We start from the raw sequence: 12,531 nt of genomic DNA on the forward strand, positions 1-12,531 counted from the left end.
CCTCCATCCCCCAGCCTGTGCTGATACCGGGGGTTGCCCCGACCCAGGTGCAGGACCTTGCACTTGGCCTTGTTGAACCCCATGAGGTTCACACAGGCCCACTTTCCTCGATAACGTTTTGCAGCTGAGCCCCGACTGAGCTGGCCAGGATGCACACATCTCTCCCGGGATAACACAGCAGCATCCCTCGAGGCGTAGGCTAAAACCCGCACGTATTCCTGCTCTGCGGCAGTTTGGGGTCGCTCTTGGCAGGGGGGGAGTGATTGTGTCCCTTCCCCTTGTCCCCATGCCGCTGCCCTCAGCGAGGATGAGGAGGCAGGGGGTGAAGCCGGCCTGCTCCCACCTATTTGCCGTGTTGCTGAGGTTAACAACGGCACAGCTTGGTTCTTTTTGCAAGCGTTCGTCTACTCGTTGAAAGGAACAGTGATATCTTGGGTAGAAACAGCCAGTTTCAGGTTTGGGGATTTAAAATCTTCTCAAAGATTTTAAAAGAAACAAAGAGCTATTGAGATATTAATTTTGCAAATTATTAGGGTTTTTTTTTAATTAATAGTGTGTTAATTAAAATTAAGAAGTAGGGAGAGCCATTCTGAAACTTTTCTCAGAATATCTTTCCTAAATTTACCATTACAGGGTCTTTCACTGTATCACAAAACCTCTAGGGTTCATCGTTTTGAATGCACCTGATTTATTGCCGTAAGAGAGCAAAGCCAACCGTTGCAGCAGCCTCTCCTCCACCCTGCTTTCATTAATCACCCTCCTACCAGGGCTGCTCCTAGAGAGCTGCGATTCCCCCACTGATTTGATCTCTTCTTTTTTTCTGCCAACAAAATATTTGAGTGATTCGCTGCTTCAGAGGATCTGAGTGTCTACAAGCCACACAGATCTCAGTGAAACTCTAGCAAGTCTTTTTGCCACCAAATTTCCAGTCTTGCAGAAACATGCCCATCTGCAGTTGGGATTTTAATTTTGTTTACATTCTTCCTCTGTTTAGACAGACGCTTGTTCCACCAAATATTGTGGCATGAATTCTACTCCTGCATGCTGTCAGGTATAATTTTCTTTGTAAAAAGCTTTGACGACACAAATTACCTACGTTCTCGGTTTTATTGGTTGCTATTGCTCTGTTTGAATTTATCCTCCGTGGCTCAGGTGAGGGCATAAATACCTCCTTCCCAACACTATTCCTCATTTGCAGTGGGAGTTTTTTGGATGGTATGGCATTTCAAGGTGTGAATCATTTCAAGGAACATCTAAATAGGATGTTCCTAAGAGGACATCGAAACGATGTGACCACATAACGTAGCCGGGAGGTGCTAAGTGATCCTGTCCCTATGCTTAAGCATCTCAGGCCAAAGGGACCGCACGTCTGCTTAAAGTTAGGTATAAACTTAAGTATTTGCTGAGTGGTGTCTAAACGCTGCTGGGAACGCCGTGAGCCCGTGCAGCCTCGCGTCCAAACTCGGTCCTCGCTTCTGCCCCTGCAATTCCAACGTGGCTTTAGAGCAGCGGTGAGCCCGGGCGCGGGGTGGATGGATACAGCGAGAGGGGAGAGCCCGGCACGCAAACTCTGCCAAGCCATGGGCAACCAACCGGCCCCGCTGCTCCCAAAGATGCTGTAGCCAGTGCATCTCTCCAAATGCCTGAGTTGAGGTCTATATAGCTCTGATTTCCGAGGGTGACTCACATCGGTGTTGATGTTAGTAGGAAACGACGCTGCCGAGAGCATGGTCGCCTCGAAACGCTGTTTGTGCTCTGGCGTGCGACGTGTTGAGTGTGAAACTCAACCTTGCTGCTGCTGCTGCTGCTATGGGTGACCCAGCTCTGAGCTCTGGGCCCGTGTCCCTGAGCAGTCTTTGCTTGAGGTGGTCAAAGGACGCGTCTCACCATCCGTGCTTACAGAGGTGTTTCCAACGGCACATTTCATGCTACAGTTTAACTAAATCATGATGCAAATGCAAATCAGATTAGCAAGGATGCAATCTGTCAGGGTACAGATTAAAAATAACACACCATCACGACAAAAGTCTGTGCACGGTTAAGTTGAAAATATCTGGCTCTCTCTCATTTCAGTGGAAATCGTGTTCAGTCTTTGCGGCAGGAATGAAGTTAACCTGCACGTAAACGCAGCCGCAGCCGCCTCCTCTGCAAAAGCAGGCTGGCAATCAGTTGCTAAGGCAACATTTTTCCCAAAGCTGGGATCTTCCGCACAGCTTTTTAGCGCAGCTCCATCAGCACGGATATTTTACAAAGCGGGCTTGACCTGTGAAGAGCTCAGCTTTGCTTACCGACCTCCTGCGGCCCCTTGCCCCGAGGCGCAAGGAGGGACCGCGTGTCCCCAGGGCAGGTGGCTCCAGGGGAGACCCCCCGCTCCTGGGGGGGTGGAGGTGGAGGGGAGACCCCAGCCCCGCTCTCGGTGCCGTCTCCCGCGGATCGGGCACCTACGGAAGAAGCAATTGGCCGTTCACGAGCCCGTTAGCAACGGCTGCTGGAATCAAAGCCACTAAATAGAGTTTTCTCGTCTGGGTAAATTTATGGGTAATGGTCACATCTGTAAAATTACTGTCTGAAATAATATAGGCAGACATATATTGCATGTCAGAAAGCTAAATGGTAGATAAAGGCTCATTTATCTAATGCAATCGCTCCTATTGGGCTTTCTTTCCAAATGTCCGCTGTTTAATAAGTTCCTCCCCAGCACTTTCCAGACAGAAACTCAGGGAAAGTAATAAAGGGATCTGGTCAGGGCCATCTATTCTGCTCGGCAGGCACCGGGTTTGCGCTGGAGTAGGAGGGAGAAATTACTTACACTGGAAACAGATATTTATCGTCCTAGATAACGAATGCTCATTTAGTGCGTAGATAAATCCTAAAGTTTTCTGTTTGACAGACTCTTGCATACAGCTCTTCGTCTGCATGATGAACCGCTCTTCGTTCTCCTTCCTCCAGGAGAACGCTCTTCCCATTGAAACTGGGCTGCAAATCCATGATTTCTGTACCTATCTTATAACAGTCAAAGGCTTTATGGATATCTCTGCGTCTGCTCCGTGCAAACACCTGATTTGTGCACACGAGTGTGCCAGCATAGCGTGAGCTCTTCGTTGCGGCAGTAAATGCAAAATAGAGAGATGCAACTCTTCTCTCGAAGGCAATGAGCAGCGGGAGCTGCCTTTCTCCGCGTGCCTGGCCTCCACGGCCCGAGGTGGGGCGGCGAGGAGACATCCTCGCCTGAAACCTGCCGCGGGCTTCGTTAGCGCTGTCCTGGCTTGATGGGATTTCTGCTCTTCTGTAAGATGGGGGAGCAGGAACTCGTACGGGTGCCATCAGGCTGACTCAGAGGATGCAGATGACTTGCCAGCTCCTAGATAGTAGATGCTAAAATGATCAATACTCTAAATAAAAAGATACTAACCTTTTCTTTGGGGTGATTACATCAAGACAGACGGTGTACAGTGAAAAAGAAAAGGGATGCTGTTTATACTTGAAATCACTGTTGAAATAATGAGCATAGCTCGTTCTTCCCTGCAACGCTGCAGGCGTGGGGAGGAGCGGCTGGGAGCTGCCCGGCGGGAAAGGGCCTGGGGGTGCTGGTCGACAGCCGCTGAACATGAGCCAGCAGGGTGCCCAGGTGGCCAAGAGGGCCAGTGGCACCCTGGCTTGTATCAGGAACGGTGTGGCCAGCAGGAGCAGGGAGGGGATGGTGCCCCTGCGCTGGGCACTGGTGAGGCCGCCCCTCGAATGCTGTGCTCAGCGCTGGGCCCCGCACCCCAAGGCGGCCATGGAGGGGCTGGAGCGTGGCCAGAGCAGGGCAGCGAGGCTGGGGCAGGGGCTGGAGCACAAGGCTGGGGAGGAGCGGCTGGGGGAGCTGGGGGGGCTCAGCCTGGAGAAGAGGAGGCTGAGGGGAGCCCTCATCGCTCTCTGCAACGGCCTGAAAGGAGGCTGGAGCCGGGGGGGTCGGTCTCTGCTCCCCAGGAACAAGCGATGGGACGAGAGGGAACGGCCTCCAGCTGCACCAGGGCAGGTTTGGGTTGGGTATTGGGAAAAACTTCTTCCCCGAAAGGACTGTCAGGCCCTGGCCCAGGCTGCCCAGGGCAGTGGTGCAATCACAGTCCCTGGAAGTGTTCAAAGAACGTGTGGATGTGGTGCTTAGGGACGCGGTGTAGAGGTGGACCCGGCAGTTAGGTTAACGGTTGGACTCGATGATCTCAGAGGTCTTTTCCAACCTTAATGATTCTGTGATTCTACGATTCAGGTTGGTGCAAGAGCTTTTGCATCTGTGAGTCTGAGAAATGAGCAGTGAGAGTGAAGAACATCGCATGGGCTTAACTTGGGAAAGGTAGCTGATCTAAATGAGTGCCGTCAATGGCGAAGCTTCTTTCAATTATTGAGGCTGTTTTGTAATCTCCTTGCGCTACCTCGCATGCTTCCCCCAAGGAACTGCCTGAGGAAATAGGTATAATTCATGGAATTGGTATTTCTTGCCTCATGCTCCCCCGGGGACCTGTTATTTCACAGGGCAGATAGAACCTCTGCCAGCAGCCGGGCACCGAGACGCGCCGGCCAGGGCGGACCCGCGGGACCGGGGAGTGGGCAACTGGGGGCCCCGATTTAGCGGGGAGGAGCGGGAGAGCCCAGTGCTGCCCAGGAGCCTGGCTGCTAGGGAGAGTCCCACGGTATCTGAAAAAAGAGTTTATTGCAAATCGGTGGAGCGGCTGTTGAAAAGCGGTCCTGTAATAGAGCTCCCTGGAGAGCAGCCGTGCTAACGCAGGTGCTGTAGCCGGTAATGTCTGGCATTTGCATTAGCCACGCGTGCAGGCACTTGGCCAACGCGGGGCTCCTCTACCGTCACAGTGGTCCTGAGTCCCCAGCCGGAGCCCTCCACCCTCCGATACGGCGATTAGAGAGGAGCCCTCGAGTCGTGCAGAACAATAATAACACTTCATCTGATAGACATTAGTGACATACTTTTGACAAATTGTTGTCGTCTCTTCTCTGCTTCAAGGGTAGCATCACCAGTCCTGCCGTTGCCGGCGTGCCTTGAGGATGCTGGCTGCAGCTCAGCCTTTTAGTGCTGCTCAGCACTTCTCTCCAGGCTTTGTTGCTTCTTTGATAGGTCTAAAATGGAGAGATTACACTGGAACTATCCAATAATTCCACAGAAACTGCAAAGGGTAGCTTACGGAGTTATACTGCTGATACACCACCTGAAACACCTATCTGGATTTTCATGGGAACAAGGAGGAGCAGATCACAAGGAAAAGGCGCGTAACACAGAAGCAGCACGAAACCAGTTCCGTTTCATTACAGTTAAATCACTTATTCTCACATGTGTAAAATTTAAAAATAACCCAGACGGTTCATCGGAGGCTGCAGACGATGCTGTCTGCTTCACGCCGCGACAGAGCGCCTTCGCCTCTTGCCTCTGTAAGCAGATGACTAGTGATAGGTGGAGGTGGTGGAACTGGAAAACTCGGTTTGAGACAATTGCTTTCCTTCCAGACAATGCTATTATCTATGCTCCCTATTATACAGCTTTTAATTTAATGAGCTTCCGTATTCTTTTAGATACAAACGCTAATCCCTGCTCGCATCCCCAGTCTGCTCTTTGCCGCGTACTCCAGGTAGCACTTCGCCATGTAGCTAAAAGAACCTGGTGCCAGTAGATCAATTATTAATTTCTTAATTTACTGTGTGCCCTAAAATGTGTAAAAGATATTAACCCCTGCTTATACAAGAAGGTTTTGATACTAACAATGTATTTCTGTATGATTATAATGTGTAGATTATTATTTAGGCTACTCTGTGGGTAAGAAACCCAGGTGGCGTCCCGGCATCCCACGGTGCCTGGCACTGTGCAGGTGCAGGTTAACCCCCCGAAACGCTCACTGAATTTGCAGCCCTATTCTCTCTCCAGACGTTATCCACTATTTTAATATTATCTGTGAACCATTCTATGATTCTAAGTGTCTTTCCCTTTTCAGCTATGAAAACAGGATTTTTTCCTACTTTAATATATTTACTGAAATGATTATACTATACAATAAGGCAGTATTGCACAACTGCGTGAGCAACACAAGTAATTCTTAAGAATAACTTGGTGTTTTTTAAGAACCCCTTTTATCTTGCTGAAGGAACTGCACAGAGAGGCTTGGTTTCAGCCTGCTTTGAGGCTCAGGTGACAAAGACGAGATGAGATATATCGTTCCCTTGACTGGGTGAACCCAATCTCTTCGGCTCAACCTTTCCTTGGGGGAACAGATTGCTTCATTGCTTTCTGCTTCCTTCCACTAAACTGGTTTTTCTCAGTGATCCTTCATGGTCCCATAGAAATAGTCCAGGGACACCCAGGAGGTCAGCAATTACAAACCCGTGCTGAGCCACGCTGAAGATGTAGGATGCACGGCATCTAATGGCCTGGAGGCTCAGGATTTGCCTCGGCTCATAAGACATCAAAAGACAGATTTCAACGAGGATGCAAAGGTCTTAATCAGTGACGGGGACTTTTTCCCATTCCCATTTTGTGGGGAGTCGCCTGGACTGGGCTGAGACACCTGGAATGGTCCTTTCTGGCATCTCCGCTTTGCAACAGAGGTCAACAAATTGCAACAGGTTCAGCTCAGCAGAGAAAAGGTCCGTGATAAGGAAACCCACCCTCAGCTTCTCCAGGGGAGGGCTGAGATGACTGCCAGCTAGTTTTACCTTTTTCTCCTTCGATAGCCTGTGGCTCCCAACATCTCGATCTGCCTTACAGCCATGAACCGGTTCAGCAAAACCAAGCGACTGAGCAACCTTCACCAGGTCTCTTCCCCAGCTTTGCCTGAAGGTTTAGGGGAGCACTTAGTGCAACAAAATAATTCAGCTGACCACTGAAAATCGCTTACAGCGACCGAGGTGAGAAGCTGTCAGAGCCATCGATGCCCGTGCCATGGCTGCACGGGAAGGCCCTGGGCTGCAGTGACAGCCACCCTGGTTGCACCTACGGGGCGATGCCAGCGGTGCTGCGTACGGCCGGGACGAGTGCCCGTGTCCCCGTGCAGTGACACCGCCGTGCTCCCCCAGGGATGCTTCCTACCCCGGCCAGCCCCGAACCTGCCTCATTGCTGCCTGCTTTGATTCACAGACCATGTTTTCTGACAGAGGTGCTGGCCACCCCTGCAGCGAGTTTACCTCTTCTGATAATATTCTGTTTTTTCCTAACTATTTGTTATGGGCCTTTTCCATACTCTATGGGAAAACATGGTTCTGGCTCGCCGGCCGGCTGTGCGCTGTCTCTTGAAAGTGGGAAATACAGGTTTAAAAATACTTCTAGCAGCAGGCAGTATGGAAGTTAGATTTCCCAAATCCTCTGTGAATGCCCAGAGAAATTCCATAGGAGTTCCTCACCAGTGGTCTTTAAAAAAAGGGAACAACCCCCAAACCCCACGAGATGAGCTTGACTGAGCTGCCAGGAGCAGTAGGCTTGGGGCCGTTAATCACGACGGGAAAGTGCCTCTTGAGAAGCCTCACCAAGGCACCTAATTACCTCCGTGGGACTTGCAACGTGTCCCAGTCCTCGGTGTTTCCCTGCTGCCTGTGTCTGGAGAGCTCGGTGCTGCTTCTTTGCAATAGTTTTTTGCAGCGTGCTGGGTTTATAGGTCTGGGTTGAAGGAACAGGGAGCGTGACCCTCCCCGGTGCGGCGTGCCTTGCAGCCCTGCTCCCAGCAAGGGCTGTGGCAGAGGAGAAGATGCTTTGTGTTCAGTGTTGGGCCCCTCACTACAAGAAGGACATGGAGGTGCTGGAGCGTGGCCAGAGGAGGGCAACGAAGTTGCTGAAGGGTCTGGAGCACAAGTCTTATGAGGAGCGGCTGGGGGAGCTGGGGTTTTTTAGTCTGGAGAAGAGGAGGCTGAGGGGAGCCCTCCTCGCTCTCTGCAACGGCCTGAAAGGAGGCTGGAGCCGGGGGGGTCGGTCTCTGCTCCCCAGGAACAAGCGATGGGACGAGAGGGAACGGCCTCAAGCTGCACCAGGGCAGGGTTGGGTTGGGTATTGGGAAAAACTTCCCCGAAAGGGTGGTCAAGCATTGGCCCAGGCTGCCCAGGGCAGGGGTTGAGTCTCCATCCCTGGAGGTATTTAAAGGACGGATAGACGTGGTGGTCGAGGATATGGTTTAGTGGTGGGCTTGGCAGTGATAGGTTAACCGTTGGACTCGATGATCTTAAGGGTCTTTTCCAACCTTAACAATTCTATGATTCTGTGATTCTATGAAGTCCTCACCTCCCCGCCGAACACGCAATGGGGAGCCACAGGCATCTTGCTGCTCGGCCCCACGGAGCAGACCTGACTCTGCTGTTGCTCGTGCACCGTCACCACCAGTCCAGCGCGCCCGCAGGCTCTCCCGCCGCCGGCCCCGGCGTACCCGGGGGTTACGAGTGGCTGGGGGTGCAAAGCTAAACCTGAAAGCCGAATACTGATTTCGCTACAGCCGAACCCAAAGGTCTCCGAGCTTCCTCTGCAGGGACAGTGGGGAAGGGGACAGCGAGTGCCCCATGTCTGCGTGACATAAACTGCCCTGTATCAGCGAGGCTGGGAAAGCAGTCCCGGTCCTGTCCTGGCAGGAGGGCGCGTGCATGGGCGAGGAGCGGGACCGAGCCTGGGACACATAACCCCGGCTAGATGCTGCTCTGCTCATCCGTCCACGGGGCTGCGGCTTTCCCCAGCATCCGCGTGATCTGCAGGCGACAGACACGACCGACTCACGACTCGACCGTGGCACTGGTTTACAACAGAAATAACTATCCTCCTTATTCCAGTGGAAGGCTAACGAGCACGGTACACGACTACATGGCAAACAAGTTTAAATCCACTCTTTTGTAAGCGCACACCACGGTAGGCGCTATCTTTCAGTTCCTAATGACGTCTCCTCCCGCCACTGACGCCGCACAGCTCACAGGCAACGCGGGGAGGACATTCCACAACAATAGCTGTCTCCGTCCCACTGGGATGAAAATGTCTCCGTCAAAGTACAGAAGAAATATCCTCCTCTCTAAAAGGGCTTTTAAAAATCTTCACAGCCAGGTCCTGGAGTTATTCAGCACTTGCTGCGGGGACGCCGCTCACCGCGTCCCACCGAATGCAGAGGCGCAGGTCCCCCATTCGGGGCGGGCACTCTCCACCTCGCCTTCCCTTCTGGGTCTGAATTGATAGGAAAAGATTTTTTTTTAAGCTGACATTCTCTGTTCAATGTGGTCTCCAACTTGGTCGATCAGTCAGTTATTCAGTGAAATGTCTTTTGTTCTGCGGCCTGCCAATTCCAAATTCTGCTCTGAATATTCAGTATTCAATAATTTAGCCCAGATCACAGGCTAGAGCTTCTGTTGCTCAAAATTAATTGGCTTTAGATAAGTCATGTATTTTAAATTACTCAAAGGCAATTAAGTTTGAGTGGCAACTTGTCACAATTCAACACAGAATTCAAAATTCACAAGTACTCAGTATTTTGAGTGTTTGAGCTTTACATTTCTTTTCCACGAACATTTATGTGGCTCCTTAATGACTGCAAATAGTGAAACAAAATAAAAAAAAAAAAAAGGAGTGTTGAAATTTCAATTTAAAAGTTAATATTAAAGACTGTTTTCTTGTTCATAGTCATCTCAAGACACTCTATTTTAAGAAACACTACCTGCATAATTCTCTTCTTGCAAGGTACAACACTGAGAATTAGATCCTCAAAGCAAACAAGAAACAAAAAGAAACTTTTAGTGGTAAAAATTGGTGTGTGCAAAACTGTGAAGACATCTGAGACAAGAAGAAAATTGTGCCTCTATAGCTACGAGTTCTTGCAGAAAGGACATTTCACCGCTCATGGAGATTATAAAATCTTGACGGATTGTTTCCATGGAACATAAAAGATACTAGCTTCCTAAAGAGAACAGGATCGCCTTGTGTAAAGCCTCGCGCTGTTTGTGCTCCAGGCACTGGCAGTGAAAACACCGATATATGAGACCTGCAAATAAAAAACAAAAAGAAGAGGAAGACAGAGAAATAGGAGATAACTAATAAAAGGCTTGGACAGATTCTAAAATATTTTAAAGCAGGTTTCAACTGACAATCGCAGAGTATTTCAAGATTTGTATTCCCCAGTTGCTACCCAAGAGCGGACACCCGCGGAGGCTCGGTGTCCCCCCGCTCTTGCTGCTGTGCTCATGGGGAACGAACCCCCGCGAGCGCTCCTGGGACAGCGTCACACCAAGGGAAAACCAGCAATATTTTCAGACCGGGGGGATATTTTGTTTACCTACAAAATCGAGGCCAACTGGTTTGTGCTGTGCTCCTGATAGGAGCAAACCATTCCCGCAGCAACAGCAGAGGGACTTGGGATAGCCAGAAAAACGCAGAATGAGAAACACAACCATCACGGAGCCTGAGGAATGATGTGTAAAAGCCCGATTTCCTCCTATTCATCTCCTTTGCATAATGGTTAATAACTAAAGAACGTAGGGAGAATCTTGAGCAGTCTGTGATGATCACACCTCGGGCACGGTCAGGGTGGCGATGGACCACGCGCAGGGCCCACCGGCAGCCCCGGCACGGCATGCACGGCACGTCTCCCGCGCTCGATGGAGAACTGAGCAGCTATTCAAGCTCATTTGGATGCCCAGGCCAGCGGCCCTCCTGGACCGCAGCATCTCCACACACCAGCGGCTCTGCGGAAGCCACCCGGGACCCAACTGGGTCAATGCTGAGCAGGAGCTAACAAGGCTTGATGAGGCTGATTTGAATTTGCGCCGCTGATTGCCTCTGCGGTGAATCTTTATTTCGTGTTGTACACTTTCATTTAAATGTGAAGAGCCACTTCTCATCAAAAGCATGGAGCACTCAGGCCACATTTGTTCCCTCTGGGCCAAATCGCTTGTTCCTTCTCCAAACTAGGCATGAAGTGCTTGCGAAGCACCTATGGCACGTGTGTTCCCATGTATTTCTGTGGCCCCTCTTGCCCAGATGTGGGGAAGAGATTCTGTTCCCTGAGCTCAGGCTGCATGTGTGGTTTAGACCCCATCAGGTTTTGCATCTTGCCCCCATGTACTGCTTCAGCAGACAGGTCGCCCCTGCCGTCCCCGCCAGCCCAAGGACATTCCCCAGGCAATGCCGTCCTGCCAGCCGGGGGACATCCCACGGCCCTTGGCTCCAGCTTCTCACTTGGCTCAAATTTTATTCATAGAATCATAGAATCGTTAAGGTTGGAAAAGACCTCTGAGATCATCGAGTCCAACCGTTAACCCAGCACTGCCAAGCCCACCACTAAACCATGTCCCTAAGCACCACATCTACCCTTCTTTTAAATCCCTCCAGGGATGGGGACTCAACCCCTGCCCTGGGCAGCCTGGGCCAGGGCCTGACAGCCCTTTGGGGGAAGAAGTTTTTCCCCATACCCAACCCAACCCTGCCCTGGCGCAGCTTGAGGCCGTTCCCTCTCGTCCCATCGCTTGTTCCTGGGGAGCAGAGACCGACCCCCCCGGCTCCAGCCTCCTTTCAGGCCGTTGCAGAGAGCGATGAGGGCTCCCCTCAGCCTCCTCTTCTCCAGGCTGAGCCCCCCCAGCTCCCCCAGCCGCTCCTCCCCAGCCTTGTGCTCCAGCCCCTGCCCCAGCCTCGCTGCCCTGCTCTGGCCACGCTCCAGCCCCTCCATGGCCGCCTTGGGGTGCGGGGCCCAGCGCTGAGCACAGCATTCGAGGGGCGGCCTCACCAGTGCCCAGCGCAGGGGCACCATCACCTCCCTGCTCCTGCTGGCCACACCGTTCCTGATACAAGCCAGGATGCCACTGGCCCTCTTGGCCACCTGGGCACCCTGCTGGCTCGTGTCCAGCGGCTGTCGACCAGCACCCCCAGGCCCTTTCCCGCCGGGCAGCTCCCAGCCGCTCCTCCCCACGCCTGCAGCGGTGCCTGGGGTTGCTGTGCCCCCAGGGCAGGACCCGGCCCTGAGCCTTGCTGACCCTCACCCCGTGGCCTGGGCCCATCGACCCGGCCTGGCCAGGGCCCTCTGCAGGGCCTCCCTGCCCCCCAGCAGATCGACACTTCCACCCAGCTTGGTGTCACCTGCAAACTGACTGAGGGTGCAGTTAGTGCAAACTTACTAAGGTGAGTTACTTACTCTTCCCAGGCAGAGTTTCTAAAGAGAAAGGCAGGGTTTGGGAGCGAGCGGTGCCGGCGAGGAGGGAGCAGCTGCCCAGGGGTGCTGGCTCTGCGCTGCCAGGGGCTCCCCGCACCTCCAACCACACACTGGTTCCGCAGGGTTTAATTAGCCAGAGCGCATCCAGAAGCTCTTCTCAGTGGGTCGTAATTTTATGGAAATCTTGTTAAATTAATTTTTAGCAGGGATAAAGCACTCCTCATTCTCGGCACTCCACTCTATTTTCCAGCACCCGGCAAATCAGGCTTGCTCAGCGCATTAAGGAGCACTCTGTTTCCAGGTTTTACAGATTAATTTCATTCAGAGCTTTTTAGCCCTCGCTATGTTGCATGTAATATGAGCCACTTTTGGTGCAAAGAAAGATTTTTTT

This window comes from Platalea leucorodia (assembly GCF_965183815.1).
Source record: "Platalea leucorodia genome assembly, chromosome: W".
Classification (NCBI taxonomy): Eukaryota; Metazoa; Chordata; class Aves; order Pelecaniformes; family Threskiornithidae; genus Platalea; species Platalea leucorodia.